Genomic DNA, 20799 nt, shown 5'->3' on the forward strand with positions numbered 1-20799 from the left:
ACCTAAGGAAATATACTCTTTTATTACTTTGAACTTTTACTACTTCTAAAAGATTTCTACTCTGGCAAGCATGTGTTCTTTAGGCATTCAACAGCTGCTTTACGATAATGACAACAAAAGGCCCTGTTCAAAATGTTCAGTTGATATAATTATCATTACTTCAAATTCTCATACTATTGTATTCTAAACAATTTTGCCTGGCTCTTTAAAACTTATTCCCCTTTCTATAAGCTGTGGTGTGTCTTAACTATTTCTTATCTCACCATTTGTAGTTAGCAGAAAGGGAGAATCCTCTTCATGGAGAAAGAACATCATTTGCCACTTGAAAAAAAAGAATCCCCCTTTTCTGTGGTTATTTATATACCATCTTTCCTTCCCAATGTTACTTGTGTCTTTGTTCCTTGATTTTTTTTTTCAGTAAATAAGTTTGTTTGTTTGTTTGGTTGGTTTTATAGATCAATTCTCCTGGATTTTTACTTTTCTATTTCATTAATTTCTGCTTTAGTCTTTACTAGTTAATATAATTCTTTTGCAATTTTTTCTAACTTTCTTGGTTTGTATGTTATTTTACAACAAATACATTTAAGGTTTATGATTTCTGCTTTTCTATATTCTCATTTTGTTATGTAGGATTTTTTTCTTGTTTCTAAAGATTTTGTAATTTCTCATTTGTTCTTCTTTTTAATCTAGACTTAAATCATTTTTAAATTTCCAGTTGTAGATCAATGAGAAGGAATTTTTCTTTTTAATTGTTTTGATTAATTTTATCCTCATTGTGCTTCAATAGATGATGTGGTCCATCTGATCACTATCTTTTAAAAATGTGATCTTTATTTTATGATCTATTTAAGTTTCTTCTTTGTTTAGATAGGGAAAAAAAAACAACTATTTTCCACTGGGAATGAAAAAACCCACGTATCTTTTATCCGTGTGTGGTTATATTACACATAAATCATTCAAGATCTTTTTTAATAGTCTGGATGCATCTGCCAAATGTACCAGTTTCTCCCCACCTCCAGTTGAAGTAATTGCGACGTCTCTTACCCGTTTCACAAAACTTGGGCAGGGAGAAGTGAGGCCTGTTTCTGTACTTCCACAAATGTACAATCACCTGGCGATTGTCAAGATCTAGTAAGGAAACTAGATAATGAGGAGTGAGACCTAAAACACGAGTGCAAGGGTACTGGCCCTGCCAAACAACGGGCTTGGCAACCCTGGGCGAGTCGCTTTTCAGGTTTTCTATTTCCTCATCTATTTCCACACCTCAATGGTGTGGTCCTACTTGCTCTGCCGAAATTACAAGGTTTGTCAGGAGAAGCAGCGAGATAAGGATGTGAAACAACACAAAGTGATAATGAAATAAAAAATACTAGCAGTGGTTGCCAGTATTTAGATACAGTCCCAGGGAAGGAAAACATAAGGATGTAAAATCTGGCCAGTACCGGCTTCAGCTCCTGGTGGGTCCCTTCCCTGACCCCCAACCACCGCCAGCTTCCTTTGGGGACGCAGTCCCTCCTGCGTGCAGAACATCCCTCGCAATGACGGAAGTCTTCCTCTTCGTGGCACCCGCGGCTTGGAACCTGCTGGAAGAGTGTTGGGCAAATGAGCCGAAACCTGCCCGTAGCTCAAATTCGCGCTTCCGCACGACCAGCCCTGGCCGAGCATGTGCAGTGCCTTCTCCCTCGGCGGTGGGGGTTGACTGGCAGTTGTGGCCCAAACGCTCGTTAATCGGAAGAGGCTCTGGGCCCCCGACGCCCCCGGGGCTGGGGCCGAGGCTCGGTGGCGGAGATGCCGGGCCTCTGCGCTCGCAGCCCGCAGCCGCCGCGTTAAACCTAAGCACCCTGCCCTCGGGAGGGAAAGGAATCGTTGGGGTTCTGGATGCGGGCTTCCAGGGAAGATGCTCTTCGCGGTCCCGCGCCTCCTCGAGAAGATCGCTGAGAGCGGAGCGCGAGCGCTGGGCACGCCCGCCCCGGATCCGCTGGAGCCCGCGCCGCGCGTGTCTGCGCCGCCGAGCCGCCTCCCAGCTCGCGTTCCCCAGTTTGCGTTCCTGCCGCAGTCCGGGCCCGAAATTAACTCTCTTCACTTGTGAGTGAGCACACACAAGTTCCCCGGGCACGATCCTGCCATCTGCTTCCCGGGGGGGAGCCCAGTTTTTCAACGATTAACCTCCCAGCCAAGGGGCGGAGGGAAGGTGGCAGGATGGAGGGAGCGGGGCGGGGAGAGGCGTTCCTGCGCGTTCAAAGGCAGCAGAATTAGCTGCCGGCGCTCAATGGGTTTACTTTCTTCGATTTTTGACAAACAAATGCAGGGGGATGCCTGCTCGGCCGACTGCCGCCCCGGCCCGGAGCCCTGGGCTCACTTCGCAGCCTGCTGCCGAGTTTCGCACCGCAGTCCTGCTCAGCATCCGCCGAGCTTCGCCCCCTTGCCCGAGTCTGCAGATGGATGGATGCGGGGCGCAGGCTTCTCCTGGTCGGGTTAACGCTGGCTCCGGCTAAAGCCCCGAAGCGCCCACCTCGCGCCTCCCGTTTATCTGCTCGCCCCCACCACCACTACCAAAGGACGTGCCCCTCTGGTAGTGTCGGGGCTCCCAGCCCAAGAGAGGGGGAGGACACCTCCCTCTCCCCTCCTCCCCATCCCCGCCGCGGCTCGGGGTTTTACTGCAGCAGCCGGAGGTGACAGCGACGCCTTAGCCTCCTCCGTTGCTTTCAGAGCCCTGGCTTCCCCTGCATCCGGAAAGCGCCCCCTCTTGAGAGGCTGGTCCGTGGAGAAGTGCTAACGAGCTGCAGAAAACCAAATTTAAAAATGTAGAAGTCGCTGGGCTGCATTCCTCCGAGGACGAGCCCGATCGCCCAGGACAGAGAGTGGCAGCGTGTGGGAAGTTGGGACCGTAGAGCAAGGGGGGGAGGGGAGTGGTGCAGCCGGCATTCTCTTCTGGAAGGAATCGCTGGGAGCAGTGCGGTTGGACACAAGTTTGCGTGGGAGTGTTTTCCTTTTGTCAATAATTAATCACCGGAATCGGTCTGGCAGAATTGGAGTTTTAGCAATAGTGCAGAGGGCGGGGCCGAACACCTAACTCCAGGAGGCTCTGAGGCGCCCGGCGCAGTGGGAAGCTCGCAGCAGCTGGGGAGGAGCCAAAGCTTGGGCGCTCACCTAAGCCGCAGGGAGATACACCCAACCCAACCGGGAGGTAAGCATCTTCCAAAATATATGCTTGAACGCTGAAGTAGCTTTAGTAGGATAGAATTCCTGTCTCTATCGGGGAGAAATTAATTCTAGCTTTAATGCAATTTATCCGTTTATTATTTAACTGCATTAAAATTTTAAGAATTGAATGGGTTTTTCCATTTGTCTTAGTAACAGAGTTGCCTTTCTAACGTAGTTAGAAACTAAGAGGTTTCACTCAACAGAAGCCAAACTTTATTACCGAAACTTTCCCAGCCAAAGAAGAGAAAATTACTTTGTGAATTACTTTCGTATTTATCTTTGTGTAGTTCAGTAACTATTCAGGGAAATATCTTTGGGAGGTGCTCGGTTTCATTCTTAAATATTCTAGTGTTGTGTTCTTATATAATACTTTTTGCCCCTAAAGCTACTTTAGGCGATAATACACACAAGACAACTACCCAAAAAGTGAAGAACTTCCCATTTTAACATTTTCTCGCGATTATTAAGCAGTGTGTATTTTCTCAAAGATGCTTACGTGATCATTCAGAAGTAACCAGACTTCTAAACCCCAGGAGAAAGGAATAGTTAACTTTGCCATGGGAGTGGAGATGTGAGGAATGGAAAGCAGAGGGTTTTAGATATGAGCAGAAGTTCTGCGTCTGTGTCAACTAAAGTGACATTCAACTGGTTGGCAATTAACATAGATGAGTTCCGCCCCTGATTCAATAAAGAATTTGAAGAATTATTAAATGTAAATCTTAACCCTAAAACTCCAAATAAATTCATCAGGGAAATTGGGAAAGTTGTTTTTCTAAAAGACATAGTAGTGTGATCGTTCTTTTGAATTAATTAAGAAATATATGGTCATTTTTGCCTGTGAACTTTTTAGATCAATACATAAAACTAATGAGGTTTTAGTAACTTAGTATGCATATTTTAATTATTCCTATGCTTTCAAAAACAGGCATCATTTTGATAACTTTCAATGGCTTTGATGGCTTTGTACATAGATTACTAGAGCAATAATAAGCTCTCATATGAAATGCACTGTCACCCTCAATATTCAAATATTTCTATTCAGCCACTTAATAACAAATTAAGAATAGTTTGTCAAACTAAATGCATGAGCATTCTAGAATTTGACTGGATATAAAGTGAAAAGTTAACCAGGCCTCAACTACAATCAGTTTTCCTAATCCACTGTTTGTAAATTTACAAAATTTACTTTTGTAAAAACTGTCCTTCTAATTCTCTATTTACTATGTCAGCGTAAGCTATTTTACCAAGTATATAAGTTTATATACCAAGTATATAAGATGCAACATTTGCATTACAAATTATCCAAATGGAACTCAACTTCCAGAATGATTGTGTAAGGAGCTCCATGAACCCACTTTCGTAGCAAAACAACCACTGGCAAAAATTATAGATAAACTAGTTAGTCTCTGGAAATTGTTCTGAGGAAATACAACAAATGAAGAAAACCTTATTCAAGACAAACTACTGCAATTCAGTAAGAACAATAAGAGTGTGAGGCATTCTAACCACAACCCACTTCCTTGTCGCCCTCCAGCTAGCAGATGGTGCTCCATCCCAGGTGGCTGCTCTCAAGAGCACAGGGCTCCCTCTGAACTTAGATCCCAGTCTAGGGCTATGGTAGAACCCTGGGAAAAGCAGGCTACTGGCATCTTATCACCCACTTTGTGTTGTAGAAGCTTTCTTCTAGGCATGAGCAGGCAAGAGGTCTCAGGCTCTTCTAATACCCCCATTCTTAAGGCATATGAAGAAAAATTCAACATCTAAAAGACAAATAAGCCAAACAAAAATGGGCAAGGGAATCAAAGAGACATTGCTCCAAAGAAGATGTACAAATGGCCAATCAACACATGAAAAAGTACTTACTGGGCGCCTGGGTGGCTCAGTGGGTTAAGCCTCTGCCTTCTGCTCAGGTCACGATCTCAGGGTCCTGGGATCGAGTCCCATATCGGGCTCTCTGCTCAGCAGAAAGCCTGCTTCCCTCTCTCTCTCTCTCTCTCTGCCTGCCTCTCTCTCCATCTACTTGTGATCTCTCTCTGTCAAATAAATAAATAAAATCTTTAAAAAAAAAAAAGAAAAAAAGAAAAGGTACTTACTATTAGTAGTCATTAAAGAAATGAAGATCAAAAGCATAAGGTACCATTTCACACCAACCAAAATGGCCATAATAAAAAAAAGACAGATAATTAACACTTGCTGGAAAGGAGGTAGAGTAATTGGGACCATCACACATTGGTGGTAGGAATATAAAATGGTGAGTTACTGGGGCAGGGGCACCTGGATGGCTCAGTCAGTTAAGCATCCAACTCGATTTCAGCTCAGATCATGATCTCAGGAGCCCATCAGTCTCCAAGCTCAGCAAGGAGTCTCCTTGAGACTCTCTCCTTCTACCTCTGCCCCTTCGTCTGCTCACACAAACTCTCTCTTTCTCCCTCTCTCTCTCTCAAATAAATAGATACATCTTTGAAAAACAAAAGTTTAACACAGAGTTAGCACATAACCCAGCCATCCCACTTCTAGCTATATATCCAAGAGAATGAGAATGTACTTCCACGTACACGAATGTATGAATGGTACATCAAGATTCAGAGCAGCATTACTCATAATAGCCAAAAAGTGAAAACAATCCAAATGGTCACTTACTGATAAATGGTCACTTACTGATAAAATGTGATACAGAATAGAAAAATGGAATAGTATTTAGCAACAAAAAGGAATGAAGTACTGATACTTGCTACAGCATGGATGAACCTTGAACAGATTATGCTAAATGGGAGAGGACCATATACTATGTGATTCCATGTATACAACAGATCTATAACAGGCAAACTTCTGAAAGAGCGGAGTTGGGGAGGAATGGGGAGTGATTGCTAAAGGATACACAGGTCTTACTGGGGTGAGGAAAATGGTCTAAAGGATACACAGGTCTTATTGGGGTGATGAAAATGGTCTAAAATTGACTGGTGATGTTTATATCACTGTGTGTATACTAAAGACCATTGAACTGTGTACTTTAAATGGCTAAATTATATCTCAATAAAGCTGGTTTTTCAAAATAAATTGGGCAAGATACTCAAAACACAGATGGATTTAGAACTTGGGAGTTCATGAATTCCCATATACCACTAAACCAATGGCTTACATGAGGTTTTTTTTTTTTTTTTTTTTTTTTTTTTTTTGCTTTCTAAGATTTTATTTATTGATTTGTCAGAGAGAAGGAGAGAGAGAGAAAGCGAGCACAAGCAGGACAAACGGCAGGCAGAGGGAGAAGCAGGCCCTCTGCTGAGCAAGAAGCCTGACACGGGACTTAATCCCAGAACCGTGGGACCATGATCTGACCCAAAGGCATATGCCTAACTGACTGAACCATCCAGGTGTCCCTACATGAAGCTTTTCCCAAGGACCACACGGAAATATATGAAATAATCAAGAGTGGCTCAGGTGTTACACAGCTCTGTGATTTGCACATGTTTACACACTCACCCAAGTTTTCCTCTGTTTAGAAATAAGTCAAATGTAGGGGCACCTATGTGGCTCAGTCAGTGAAAGATCCCAACTCTTGATTTCGGCTCAGGTCATGATTTCAGGGTCATGATCTCAGGGTCGTGAGATCAAGCCCTGAGTTGGGCTTGTGCTGGGCATGCAGTCTGCTTAACATTCTCTCTCTTCCTCTGCCCGCCTCAATACCACCCCTCCTGTCCCCGGCATGAACTCTCTTTCTCTCTCTCAAAAAAAGAAAAAATAAATAAATAAATAAATATATATATATACATATATATATATGAAAGTAGTCAAATGTCACTAGTGTAGTCTTATAGAGAATTGGCTTGTAAATGCCCAACCTTTTTGGACTAACCAACTTGCTATATTAATTTAAGCCCAATGAGGCCGGTTGTTCCTCCCATTACTAGATAACTCTAGTCCTTTATCAGTTCTTCAGGCCAGTTGTTGAAAGACGTCACACTGAGGGAGAGAAGGAGGTTACTTAAATCCCAACCAAGAGCGAATTTTGCCACTCAGATTAGCCCAGTTTCATTCCCCCAGATTGGCCCCCAAAGTAGGAGTCTTGGGGGGACAGGAAGAGCTGGAGCAGTCACTCTGGTTTCAGAATAAACTGACATGTCACTGAGGGAAAGCATTTCCTGTGATGTGACATCTCAAATACAAGAGAAGCTCTCAAATAATTCATATATTCTTCTAGTCACCTTTATGTTCTGAGTTCTCATAAACTGCCTGATCTTGTACCAAGAACCAGGGAACTGGATGATAGTGCTTTGTCCAAAAATAAGGATATAAAGTTAGTGAGTCTCTGAGTTCCATGGGGCTGGTAAGCAGCAGCTAAACTTGTTGCTAGAAATAGTTAACGAGTACACTGAGCCAAACCATACCCTTAGCCTTAGGGATTCAAGTAAGTCTGCCTGCATCAGGAAAACTCAAGATTTTCTATTCTCATCAGCACAGCCTTATCATTCCATGTATATGTTTAGAAGAGTATGCCATGCTGATGAAAATGGGTTCCATGTGGCTTTTGACCATCAGAGCTTTTGTATAGGTCCTATTGTCATATTTCATCCAATTAGAAGATTTACACAAAAAAATGTCAAAGATCCAACCAGTTGTCTATAGATTAAATACATGTAAAAAAAACTTGATCACAGTTATTACTTATTAATATTGCTTTGATCAGGATTAATAATTCATTTATCCAACAGATAATTCTTATGCACCTATCTTGTGCCAGAGCAACTCTAGACCCCGAATGAGTGATAAAATAAGCTCCTTCCAGGAGCTTCAATTCTAGAGGGGACATCAGCCATTTAAAAAAATGATTAAAAAGTAATTATAATAATAAGTGATTTACAGTGTATGATAAGAGATAAGGGCTCTGGAGAAAGAATTAAGCAGAGAAAGGAATGAGGTAGTTTTAAACTGTGGCATCATGCAAGGGAGTAAAATTGCGTAATTAGATAATGTAAAGAAGACGTAGAAACCTGGCTACATGTCTCTGAGTTGGACCATGAAGATTACCAGCTCCAGGTGAACTCTTCCCCTTGGGAGTCTTGGTTTCCCCTTCCCATTAGCATTATTTTGCTACCTTGGCTTTGCTGCTCCTTCATTAAGGAAAATACTAGTCTTAACACAGGCACAAGGAAGACATAGCTTAATACCTGCTCCAGAGAACTATAATCCAAATAAAACACCACCTTATGATAACAAAAATTCTTGTTGAGGGAAATCATTAGCCTGGGGTTTCGGTTTTCTTTTCCTTTCTCTCTTTCTTTGCCCTGGATTCTTGTCGTCTGCCAGAGGACAGTGTGGTAAATAATTAAGAACTGCTTTCCCGAAGTTAACATCTTTTTGAAGGGTTGGGGTTGCGGGGAGGATGAGGGGAAGAAAAATTTCCAGGTCATTGTGGAAAGGTGAAGGGAGAACAGAGCTTTCAGAACTAGAGAACAGAGCATGGACTCCCACAGAGCATTTGAAAGACGTGGAGAGGGGGAAGCAACCAGAGTCTCCACTTTCCTGGACTGTCCCAGAATCTCTACTCAAGGCTCTCGTTTTAAAAGACACCTGAGGACACAACGTTCTAGGAAAAGACAATGGGTGTGGCAGCTCGCCTGGAATAGAGCTTTTAGAAAATGGTTTAAAAGGGAGCAGGGACTTGATGTTTTAAAGTCCAAAAAAGAGCATTTATTTCAGGCTTAGAGGAGAAGCATTTAAGCATGGTCAGAGTCCAGTTAGAAATAAGTCAAAAGACTCCCTGTTATAATGGGGGTTATTTTGGTATATTAGAATTCTAATTTATTTATTCTACAGATGTTAATTGAGCAGTCCCCTGGGTGCTGGGGGAATAACAGAGAGGAAGACCTTGTTTCAAAGATCTTTCTTTGGGATGCCTGAGTGGCTCAGTCAGTTAAGTGTCTGCTTTCAGCTCAGGTCATGATCCCAGGCTCCTGGGAGCAAGTCCCACATCCGGCTCCTTGCTCAGCAGGGAACCTGCTTCTCTCTCTGCCTCTGCCTGCCACTCTGCCTACTTGTGCTCTCTCTCTCTGACAAAAAAATAAAAATCTTAAAAAAAAAATCCAAAGACCTTTCTTTGTAGAAGTTACATTATATGCCTTTTGCAACAAAATAGCTGAAGCACAGAGTGATGAGGATAAGAACTTTTTGACCTGCCTGTCCTGACACCTCCTTCCAGACTGGGTTAGCACCTCCTTCCATATGCTTTCCTGTCATAGTACTTACCACACTGTGTGGGGATGCTAGCCTAACTGTCCTTTCTCCTCTCTGGAAAGTGCTAGAAGAGATTGACCTGTCAGTCTTAGTCATCATTTACATCTCTAGAACATTTTCTTTTTTTAATTAAGGACTTATTTATTTATTTCAGAGAGAGCAAGAGCAAAGAGCCTGGGGTCGGGTCATAGGGAAAGGGAGGGAGAGAATCTCAAGCAGACCCCCCCCCACTGTGTGATGAATATTTGATTGGATGGATGGGTGGGTACATTAATGATTTGCCAAGTTAAGACCAAAGCTCTTTGCATAGATAGGCAGTCCCCCAGAGTTGTTAAGAGTTGTGTACTCTACACTAGTTGTGAGACTTTGGGTCAGCTTTGAAATTTCCCAATGTCAGGGGCACCTGGGTGGCTCAGTCAGTTGAGTGTCCAGTGATTTTGCCTCAGGTCATAATCTCAGGGTCCTGGGATCAAGCCCTGCCTTGGGCTCCACACTCAGCAGGAAGTCTGCTTCTCTTCCTCTCTTTCTGTCCTCCCCCACCCCCGCTTGAGTTCTCTCTCTCACTCTCTCAAATAATCTTTAAAAAAAATAAATAAAATAAAATAAATTCCCAATGTCTCAGTTTCCTCATTTGTGAAATGGTTACAGAAATAGTGCCTCCACCATAGTGTTATTAATTGAACTACATAAGGTAAGCTATAATATAAAGCAGTTAGCAAAGTTCTGGGACATAAGTTGTTCAATAAATACTCTCTGCTATTATTACCCATATAGAATGGCAGTTTCCTGGGGGACAGTTTGCTATTCAAATATTGCATTCCTGCCCTTTCAGTTGCACTGTAAGATCAAAAGATGTCAATTAGGAATTCCAAGCCAAAGCTACCATTTTGAATTCAAGCTCTCTGAAAAGATTAAAAAGAGAATTTGGGAATTAATATAAGTAGGATATTGAACAAGAAAATTAAACAGACTAGAAAAAGAAAGGAGGAAAACAAGTTCAAGATGGTATGTCCAAAGCAAATTTTTTGGAGTGATAATAACCTCTACAGCTCTCACACCCAGACCTCCCGTTTAGACAGCCCAAGTACCAGCCCAACCCCATTCTGGAACACACTCATACCTCATAAAATGTCAGGCCCCTTACGCATCAATAGATGTTCACTGATGCAGAAGAAAGAAAAGTGAAAAAAAAGTTATTTGAAGTGGAGTCTTATCTAACCCTGAAAGTGTTAGAGCATCCTCTTCATTTTTTTTGAAAATTGAATACTCCTCTTTTTGTGTGAGACCTTTGGTCAGAATTATCATAGTGCCTCTTCACAGGCAACTCCTTATTACCTTCTGAATGAGACCAAACGCCAGCCTGTGACCAACATATGGAATCCCAGCATCCTCACTGCTTCCCTCTGTTCTGGCAAACAGAATGCACATGGTCTCTCTCCCAACCATGGTGGAGTCTCATGGCTTTCGTCTTCTCCTAAGAATAGTAAACTGCTGCTCTCTTACTAACTCATCAACTGGGAAGTCAGTTTTAAATAAAAGTAGCTTAGAATCACTCTATTGATGGAAAAACTAGGCCTAAAAGAAGACATAAGTGACCCCAATTCTTCAGTTACCAACTCTTTTCATTCCTCAAGGCTGAAGATATGTTCTCTACTCTACAAAGGAGATCTTGGTCCTTAAATTTTTCATAAGGTGTTTTATTGCCTCAATTTTTCAACAAAGAAAAAAAAATCAATCAGGTTGGCCTAGTTCTGGTTTTGATGGGCAGGAAAATCAGGTTATAATTTAGGACAAAGGAGTTGTTCCACAGGTTTCCTCCATTTAGGAGGAAACAAACATTGGCCGCAAATACAGGAGATGTGATATGGGACCCCTATGACCTTCAGAGTGAATTCTTCCTCCTAGACTCACAGAAGTCACCATTTTACCCACTTACATCATATGTCTCTGAAGGGTTCAATGGAGTCACCTGGAAGGAATCTCACAGAGGAAATAAAATGCATGTAGAAAATAAGAGGAACAATTATTAACTGTAATAAAAGTTACTCTCTCTGAGCCCTTACTAAGACCAGGCACCATTAAGCATCCTTTACCAATGTTATGCTATATCATCTTCACAGCAACACAGAAATAATCATCTCTGTGTTACTGACAACCTAACCGATGTTCCCAGAGGTTAAATGATATCTTGGATATCACACAGTAGCAAACTCCGGCTTGCCATTTTCAAAATCCACACTTTTATCACAGACCAAAAATATTTAATGAAGTGAATCATTCTCCAGTGGGATATTGAATTCTATTATACAAATAGGATCTCACATTTGATGAAATCTTAGTAATTTCTTCTTAAAATCTTCCTGATGATTGATAATAATCCTCAGAAGATGTGGTCCAGTCTCTGCTTCAACAGTTTCCCTAATGGAAATATCACTACTTCAACTAGGCAATCACTTTCCCTTTAGATAGCTCTTATAATAAGTTTTCCCTGAGATTCGCCTCTGAAAACAATAAATTCCAAAACTTCACCTCCAGGACTGCCTATAACACCATTTAAAACCTTTCAGATCTTTTAAGACCTCCAAGACACGTTTTTCTCCTCAAATCTCTCAACATTGTCCTTAAAAATCTTCCAGACTTTTCTCTATTTAGCTTCCTTCATGTGTGCTCAACTGGCTGGAGTAACTGCTTTTTGCAGCTGGAAGAAGGATCCTAATCAAAGCCAAGGGCTGTAGCCCCTTTTTGTCATCTGTGGCACTGTACTCCTATAAATATATAAGGATACTGGCACTGTGGTTTGAATCTATTCTCCCCAAATCCATGTTGAACCTGAACCTCCGAAGTGATCATAGAAGGAAGTGGGAGGTCATCAGGAGGTGCTTAGATGATGAGGATAGAGCCCCTCATGAATGGGATTAGTATTCCTATAAAAGGGCTACAGAGAGATCTCTTGCTCCTTCCACCACGCAAGGACACAGTAGTAGGTGCCAGCTATGAACCAGGAAGAGGGTCTTCACCAGAATGACTTCTTAGTCTCCAGAACTGCAGGAAATAAATTACTATTGCTTACAAGTTACCGAGTTTGTGGTATTCTTTTTTAATAGCCCAAATGGACTGAAACAATTAGATCACTTATTTATTGCCCAACATTTTACAACACTAATGGCTCATAATGAACTTGAAGTCAAATTAAATTGTTTAGTCTTTTTACTTGAACTGATCATCAACCACATTTCCCCCCCATCTGATCCTTGGACCGTTAGCTTTTTGAATTGAAGAATGAGGTTTTATACTTCCCACAAAAGTTTTACCATACTTGGAACTCTGTAATCTGCTAAGTCTTTTAACTTCACCTCATAATTTGAGCTTTTCTGCAAATCTGATCATGCATAATTTCTATGATTTAATTCAGATGGACAAAAATGCTACCAAGGTCAGGACAAAATGCAGACCTGAGGGCCTCACCACTAGAGACCCACTCCCTGACTTTATGATGCATTACCAGTTACGGAGCACTTTCACAAACATCTCACTTGATTTTTACAACTACCCTGTAAATCAGAAACTATTATCATTGTATGTGAGGACAAAAATTCAGAAAGATGTTTTGACTTGCCTAATGGAACACAGCTAATAAATGACAAAATAGGAAAAAGCCTTAAGGCTTCTAACCATTTCCAGAGCATTTTCAAAACCAGATTTTTAAATACAGTGGATTAACCTAATCTCTTTCTCCTTTTTCTCCCCACCATAGATATCAAAAGAGACTAATAAAAATTAAAAACACTTTCCAAAAAAAAACCAAAACACAACATTTTCTACAAACAAAATCTCACTTAAAACCCACCATATAAAGCAGATTAAAAGCTGGTTGTTCTGATAGAAATGAGGTACAAGATTCTTAGTCTCTGTGTCTGTCCCACTTGGGGCATCCCCTCAACCCCCTGTAGATGGTAACGTGGCGTCTCATAGTCTCCCAAGCACATTCCAAACTCACTAACCAGTGGCATGTTTTCAAACTGTAATCTTCTCTGAAAGCAGCTCTTAAAATATGGCTAGCTTGTCATACTTTGCTTTTATAATACATTTTAGATTTTTGTGGGAGATAACCATTCAAGAGGTTTCATAACCTTTACACAGAACAGAACTATTTTAAAGTTTGAAGGCAACTTTGGATTAATCCAAATCTTTATTTCACAGATGAAGAAACAGCAACCCAGAGAAGAGAAGTAACCCACACAGGATCATTCCACAGAGGCACAAAGGCAAGAACCAGGATCTGAACCCTCCTAGGCTGGTAAATTCTTCTGATTATATCATGGAGTCTCACTTTTAGAAATCTGACCCTTTTGATGACAAGACGACATTTTTAACAACATGGAGTTTCTGGTTCTCACTTAAGCAACCAACAAATATTATACCCTTGATATCAGAATGGCATTTAAGATGATACAAAGGAATAAAATGTGGCAATTAGCTTTAGTAATGAGGTCTTGAAACAGCGGTTCTTAGCTTCAGAAATCACAAGTTCCTTTGAAGTGTGTGCGGAAAAATTTGCAAACATCTCAAGGGGTTTCTAGATGCACCCCACCACCAAGTGCTTGGCCTCTAGGTTAAGAACCTCTGGCCAAGCCCAGAACAAGTGCCAGGGCCAAGACTGCATAATGCCAGCTCCTTTCTTATTTATGGGACTTCTGGTTAAAGGCTGCTTCTGTTTCAGAGTCCTTCATCTTTTATTTAAATGAAGTGGCATCTTATCCTGGAAGACCTTTGATATAAGAGAGTAGTAAGTTTTAATAAGTACTTAATTAAACAGGACAAATTGAGAAATACAAGAAAATGAAAACATTTTTCTTTCAAAAATATAAGTAGTGAAAGTAAGGATGACCTGTGCTTGTAATAGGACATTCATTTTCTTTCTGTTTCTTTTATTCTTAAGAAAGTAAGAAAAAGGGGCACCTGGGTGGCTCAGTGGGTTAAAGCCTCTGCCTTCGGCTCAGGTCATGATCCCAGGGTCCTGGGATCAAGCCCCGCATCGGGCTCTCCGCTGAGTGGGAAGCCTGCTTCTCTTCCTCTCTCTCTTTGCCTACTTGTAATCTCTGGCTGTCAAATAAATAAATAAAATCTTAAAAAAAAAAAAAAGAATATCTCTAAAAGTGGCCTCGAATTGAATAACTGATAAAATTCAGATGCCTCGTCTTCAAGATGAGTTTATTTTCCTTTCATCTATACCTGGTATCCATAACTAAGGCAATGATTAGTAGTATTAATAGAGTGTGCAGTGTGTAGTAATGTAGTGTATAGAACAGCATGTAGTAATCACAATAGTTAATATTCACTTAGCTCTTCCTACTCCTTATTGTAAATACCTTATATTTTTTAATCTTCCCAGAAATCTTAGGAATGAAGTTCTGTTATGATTTCTAATTCCTACTTGAGGAAACTGAGTCAGAGTGGTTGAGTAACTTAGCCAGGGTCAAACCCAGAGATGATTCAGGGCCAGAGCTCATCACTACTCACCACACACACTGTCTCTCGGCGAGATTCTCACCCAGCTCCACATGTGTTCACTGTGAGACTTTTGCCCTCAGTTTCTTCATCCTTAAAATAGAAGTCCCTTAAGTTAAGCATCTACCCAGTGCATGTCACAGTGTACTTAATGTTATTTCTGTTCCCTGAAAAGCATTTCATATTATAAAATTCCAGTGTTTTTAAAGAAATCTGAATTTGTTACCTAGACCTGGTGTAGCACAGTACTACAACATTGGTGACTTAAAACAAGAGAAATATATTCTCTAGGTAGCCCTGGAGGCTGGAAGTCTGAAATCACCGTGTTAGCTGGGCCACACTCCTTCCAAAGGGTTTACGGAAGTTCTTCCTCTGCACCTCCCATGCTGGGATTCATAACTTAATTATAGCTACAAGGACCCTTTTCCCTTAAATAAGGTCATATTCACAAGTTCCAAGATGTGGGCATATCTCTTTGGGATTCCCCATTCAACCTCATATGGTATATGTATATTTTTAAAGTTTTATTTATTTATTTTTTTAGTGTTCCAAAATTCATTGTTTATGCACCACACCCAGTGCTCCATGCAACATGTGGCCTCCTTAATAGCCACCACCAAGCTCACCCAACGCCCCACCCCTCTCTCCTCCAAAACCCTCAGCTGGTTTCTCAGAGTCCACAGTCTCTCATGGTTTGTCTCCCCTTCCAATTTCCCCCAACTCACTTCTCCTCTCCATCTCCCAATGTCCTCCGTGTTATTCCTTATGCTCCACAAGTAAGTGAAACCATATGATAATTGACTCTGCTTGACTTATTTCACTCAGCATAATCTCTTCCGGTCCTGTCCATGTTGATAAGTTGGGTATTCATCCTTTCTGATGGAGGCATAATACTCCATTATATTTATATGGGTCATATCCTCTTTATCCATTCATCTGTTGAAGGGCATCTTAGTCTTTCCACAGTTTGGCAACTGTGGTCATTGCTGCTATGAATGTTGGGGTACAGATGGTCCTTCTTTTCACTACATCTGTATCTTTGGGGTAAATACCCAGTAGTGCAATTGCAGGATCATAGGGTAGCTCTATTTTTGATTTCTTAAGGAATGCCCACACTTTTCTTAATTCAAATACACTTATGTCTTGGGAGATTCCCTCTGGTATTCTTCACCAGCCAGCTCACATTTACTCAGAGAGGGAAAAGGACATTTTATCTCACCTAATTTAGGCCTATAGTTAAATTGGTTATAAAGTCTGCCAACTGAAAAAAAATTTTAATATACCCAATTGCCATTAGCCTTCCCACATTTACTTGAAAATCAACAAAGTGTTAGGAAACAAATAGTTGTTACCCATTTAAAAGAACAGGCCTGGAGCTCAGCACTTGTCCACTTTTCACTAGAATGATGCAAGGTAGCCATGTACTTGGGAACAGGTGAAAGAAAATGAAGTCAACAATAATATGTCTACACTGTTCTTGCTAGGAGAATGAGAAATCCATTTGGCTAAACTAGGCCAGTGAGACTTTTTCTTTTAGTATATCATTTAAGTAACTCAATTTTAAGTACAAGATCATAAGATTTAGAGAATTTAATTGCCTAAAAGCAACAACATGTTTTGACATGACTCTATAAACACCTGTCTTTCCTTTCTTCCCTCCTCCTCTTCCCCCTTTATTCCTTACACCAGACACTAGCTGACCTAGAATGCCAACCAACCCACTAGGGAGGTGCCCCCTGCTCTGGGCCTTGGCAGAGAAAACACCTAGACAGAGCTAAGTCTATTTCCATGACCCTTGGAGTCAGCCTAGATTTCCACTCATTTGCCTAAAAGCAGTAGTAACTGAGACACAGAAGCAGCTCAGCTGAGGACAGTGAAAAAGCAACAGACTATATGACCAATGTCACAAAAATCATGCCTATGGGAATTCAGTGTTACTGGTCACCAAAATAAGAAAAACAGTGAATTCATCACCAGAAGCACTCCAAACTGTGTAATAAGAAGTAAACAATAAACCAGAAGAATGAGAAAGGGGAGGAAGGATGGAAAATAAACAAAACCAAAAAAACTTTTATGAGCAAATATTCAATGCTATGAAAAAATTAAAATTGCAAAGAAAACTACTATTAGAACATACTACTGGAAGTGTCTTTGTTGACCAGCTGCCTATCAAACAGATTTCCATTGACAGAACTCTGGGAGCAAGTCCTCAGCAGGTATGATGGTGACAAATCAGTATTATTACAGTAACTCACCTTCTTCAGCCTCGAATTCTTTCTTAAAAATAAGTTTTCTGTTTCTGAAGACACATCAAATATAATGACGATAGGATGAGATAAAGGCTTAAATTTTCATGGTCAGACTTCTAGCTCCTAAGAAAACAAAGTCCTTAGAAACAAATAGTAAACACGTAATTCCTTTATCAAATTGTGCGTTTGATGGCCAAAAGCTGGGGAAGAAAAGACTAAGGCAAACTGTTACGGCATGCACAGAATACAATTACCTAGAAAGGGCTTTGTAATGACAGTAGAAAAGTTTTGGCCGAACAGTTTAACCACTTTTCCACTCTTACTCCTTTTCAAGTGCTCTAGGCACTGGTGTCTTATAAACCCCATATTTCATATCACTGTCAAAAACGAATAAGCATATCATAGAATTTACAATTCCCACAAGTACTGTATTCTATATACTGAATTTCACTGATGGGAACAACACAGATAAACATGTCATCCCTCTTCTCAGAAGGTTCTTTGTAGTTTGCCAATTCCCAGTTTTCCTCTTGTATCCTAAGAAAATCAAAAAGAAGGGGAACCCACTGGGACTTCAGAATTATTATTTGAAGACATTTGGGGTTATTTGTTTACTCAGCTTTGGATGGTACATCTATGTGATTTTGGTCAGCTAGTCATGCCCCACTACAAATTGAGAATGTCAATGTAAAATATATATATATATATATAAAATATATAATATATATGTGTGTGTGTGTGAAAATGAAAATATATATATATATATATAGTTCAGACTATTTTATTTTTTTAAAGATTTTATTATTTGAGAGAGAGAGAGCAAGAGAACAAGCATGAATGGGGGAGGGGCGAGGGAGAGGGAAAAGCAGATTCCGTGCTGAGCAGAGAGCCCGATGCAGGACTCGATTCTGGGACCCTGGAATCATGACCTGAGCCGAAGGCAGAGGCTTAACCCATTAAGCCACCCAGGCGCCCCTGTTCATACTGTTAAACTGTATTTTTAAATTTCAGTCCTCCATAATGTTTAGAGTTATTCATTGACATTTAAAATTTTTAATTGCAGTAAGACGTACTGCATGTAACATAAAAATTTGCCATCTTAACCATTTTTAAATATGCTAAATATTAACCATGTTTAAATATAGAGCTCAGTAGTGTTAAGTATGCTCACATTGCTGTGCAACCAGTTTGGGGAATGTTTTCATCTTGCAAAACTGAAATTTCATACCCATTGAACAACTCCCACCTTCCTCCTTCCACTAGCTCCTGGTAAGACCGCCATTCTACTTTGTTTCTATGAGTGGTAAGACCGCCATTCTACTTTGTTTCTATGAGCTTGACTACTCCTGTAAGGGAAGTCATACAGCATTTGTCTTTTTGTGACTGGCTTATTTCACTTGGCATAATATCCTGGAGTCATCCATGCTGTAGCCTGTGTCAGAACTTCTTTCCTTTTCAGGGATGAATAATATTCCATTATATGTATCTACTACATTATTATTCAGCCATTTATTCATCTACCAGTGGAGATTTTAGTTGCTTCCACCTTATGGCTATTGTGAATAATGCTGCTTTAACATGTGTGTACATTTAATAATTTTTAAAAAATTATTTATAAAGACTTTAAGGCCACTGTTAGTGCTGCAACTCTGTTTACATTTTACCTCTAAAAACAACTGGCAGATCTTGGGAATAGTATCTTCAGAAGGAAAAAACCACCCAGAAGCAATACTCTTTCCTCTTTCCTTCACTACAGGATAACAGGGTTTCTCCTTCTTTAATAAAAGAGTAATAACGAGGTTTACCTTAAGAAATGACATTCTAGTTAAGAGCTTGGCTCAGAAGCCCTACTCTCCACTCCAGTTTTGGCAGAAATAAACAGGGGTCCTTGTTCTTTTTCTGTATGAGCAAATGAAAGGACACGAGGAACAACACAAGATATATCAACCTGCTGGTTACAAATTTCTCTTCCAATTTATGACATCTACTCAACACTAATGTACTTACTGCTCTTGTTTAGTTTCAAAATATTTATCTTCTTTTTGAGAGCTACACAACATAGAGACTGATCTAATGTGAACTTCATATTTCTTAAACTATTATAAAATTTTCTGTTGAAGTCAAATTCCAAATTTTCTTTTCCAAGCAGAAGTCTTTAATCCCTAAATCCCTCTGGAACCTATCGGAAGATGCCAAACAACAAGGATTACTTTGAAATTACAGTTATTTAACACATGCCACGTTGCCCAGCGGTCTCAGCTGATAATTGGGCTAGAAATACATGTTTTCTCTTGTTCTGCTTTTGTTAGTGTCAATGACAATTGGAGGCAATAAGTTCGGTTCAGATAGCCTCAAAAAAACTCTGCTCTTGCATATAATTCAAACCAACACTGCGCCAACAACAACGTGGCTGAAATTGTTGGTGAGACTTTTTCCTTTTAGTACATTATTTCAGTAACTCACTTCTAAGTAAATGATTAGACAATTTAGAGTAGCTTAATTGCCCAAAATGGTAACAGGCTTTGGCTTACAACCGTTTCTTTCCTCCTCTCCAAGGAGCCCAGAATTATTCAAATCCATTACTTCTGGTCTGACTTCTAATATTAACCCTGGTATCAGCATCAGGCATTGGTTGGCAAAGGATGGCTGGAGAGTATTCTAAGATGGAAAAGAAATTCACAGGAAAATCTTAAGCAAGAATGGAACTTTCTGCTAGGCGCAGAAAACATTGGAGTCATCCGCAGAAAGCAGAGCAAGATATGTGGAAAGTGGGAAACCAATAAACTGCTATTATGCCTTATTCTTACATAGATACAATATGAGGTTTTGCCGTTAACTGTAGGAACTTTGTATCTTTGTGAATCAAACTGTGTTCACATAAAGCAGCGGTTTGCAATTAGATCCCCAAGATAAGAACTATTACATAAGATTGTGCAGGCACAGCTCACAGAGTTGTATGTGGTGGCCCTGCCCAAGACGCATTTGAAAACATGCTTAGAGATTGGAATGCCTCTCAAGTAGTGGTTTGTGGTAATCGCTTTATACATGTGTTGTTTTATTTTTTCAAAAACATTACTAGACAATTCAATTAGCGAACATAATAAGGTTTGAGGTTTTTTCCTTATAAAATATACACACCACTCCATTATAGGTAACCGTTATTTCACAAAGACTCCTTGACTCTATAACTTAGGAAAAATCTTGCAAGTAGTTTAAAGGTGTACCAATTCACAAGAAACAACAACAAACACTTCTAGGACCGTGACTATGACTTCTAAAGAACTCACAACTTATCCCTACATTTCCTGCCGCATCACTGAGACACATAAAGGCAATTATGATTATCTTAATTTTACAGAGAGACTGGGGCCCAGAAGATTTTGGAACTTGTTCAGGAACATGAAGCAAAATGAATGAATGAATGAATGACTAGAAAAGAATAAAGCTACAACACAATTCAGGCCTCCAGATGTTCCCATCCTGGGATTTTTCTCTATTAGAACAATTTTCTACCTACCAATCTTAAATTACTACTCATCTAGAGTAAGCACTTGTAAAAGCCATTTTAATGAGCTTTAAAACCACTTCACAAGTACTTTTTTTATTC

General features: G+C 40.3%; 1 protein-coding gene across 1 annotated transcript in view; it reads left to right on the top strand.

Moving 5' to 3' along the window:
• Window positions 1-2150: 2150 nt before the first annotated feature.
• SPTSSB (serine palmitoyltransferase small subunit B) overlaps window positions 2151-20799 on the top strand; it is a 31360-nt gene continuing 12711 nt past the window's right edge. The window contains exons 1-2 of the mRNA XM_032342209.1: window positions 2151-3187; window positions 13636-13732. The gene's annotated coding sequence lies outside the window, so the exon portion shown is untranslated. The remainder of the gene's footprint in view (window positions 3188-13635; window positions 13733-20799) is intronic.

Source organism: Mustela erminea, chromosome 1 (genome assembly GCF_009829155.1).
Source record: "Mustela erminea isolate mMusErm1 chromosome 1, mMusErm1.Pri, whole genome shotgun sequence".
In the NCBI taxonomy this organism is placed as follows: domain Eukaryota; kingdom Metazoa; phylum Chordata; class Mammalia; order Carnivora; family Mustelidae; genus Mustela; species Mustela erminea.